The sequence below is a fragment of the Miscanthus floridulus genome, chromosome 5 (genome assembly GCF_019320115.1).
Source record: "Miscanthus floridulus cultivar M001 chromosome 5, ASM1932011v1, whole genome shotgun sequence".
In the NCBI taxonomy this organism is placed as follows: Eukaryota; Viridiplantae; Streptophyta; class Magnoliopsida; order Poales; family Poaceae; genus Miscanthus; species Miscanthus floridulus.
In genome coordinates, this window is record NC_089584.1 from 51,863,249 (window position 1) to 51,864,095 (window position 847).

Here is an 847-nt window from a genome sequence, read left to right on the forward strand (position 1 = left end):
GACCGGTTTTGATCTTCCGACAAACTACGTTGAAGATCTAGAAGCATTAATCAGGAGAACTAGAGCTAAACTCAAGAAAGTTCTAGTTTTAAAGTTGGAAGATAACCATATAAGGCAAAGCTTAACACCAGAATTTGAATCCATGGCTAACTGGACTCTCCATGATTTCTCTGCTCCAACTACAGCCAACATCCATACTGGACCAATAGTCAATGTTGGAGACAATGGATTCGAGCTCAAGCGAGCTCTCATCAACATGGTGCAAGCAAGCCAGTTTTGTAGAAAGGCACATGAAGATGTGAGTGCACATCTCCAACACTTTCTGAAGATCTGTAGCACTTTCACCATCAAAGGAGTGACCCAAGATGCCATATTACTTTGTCTCTTTCCATTCTCACTCTTGGGGAAGGCAAAGCAATGGTTCTACACCAACAAAGATAGAAATACTACATGAGATAATTGCTCCACTGCCTTCCTAGCAAAGTTCTTTCCCATAGGTAAGACCAATGCTCTGTGTGGGAGAATCTCAAGCTTTCAGCAACAACATGATGAATCTATCCCTAAGGCATGGGAATGCTTTCAAGATTACATTACGGAATATCCTCATCATGGGATAGAGAATTTGCTACTCATGTAGACTTTCTACCATGGGTTGACCAACAGTACCTGTGAGACTATGGATGCTACTGCTGTTGGAGGTGCATTTTTGTCACTGACCATACCAGCTGCAACAACTCTTATGGAGAAGATGGCCTCCAACCAAGGATGGATTGAAGAATGTGTTTAGACCCGCAAGACAGGTGGAGGTATGCATCAACTCAATGAGGTAGATATGATGTCTGCCAAG

At 42.6% G+C, this 847-nt stretch overlaps 1 non-coding gene across 1 annotated transcript; it reads right to left on the reverse strand.

The window, feature by feature from the left end:
* Nucleotides 1-506: 506 nt before the first annotated feature.
* LOC136455657 (small nucleolar RNA R71) lies at nucleotides 507-615 on the reverse strand. The gene has a single exon (XR_010759141.1). It is a non-coding gene; the product is annotated as a small nucleolar RNA R71 (small nucleolar RNA).
* Nucleotides 616-847: the final 232 nt, after the last annotated feature.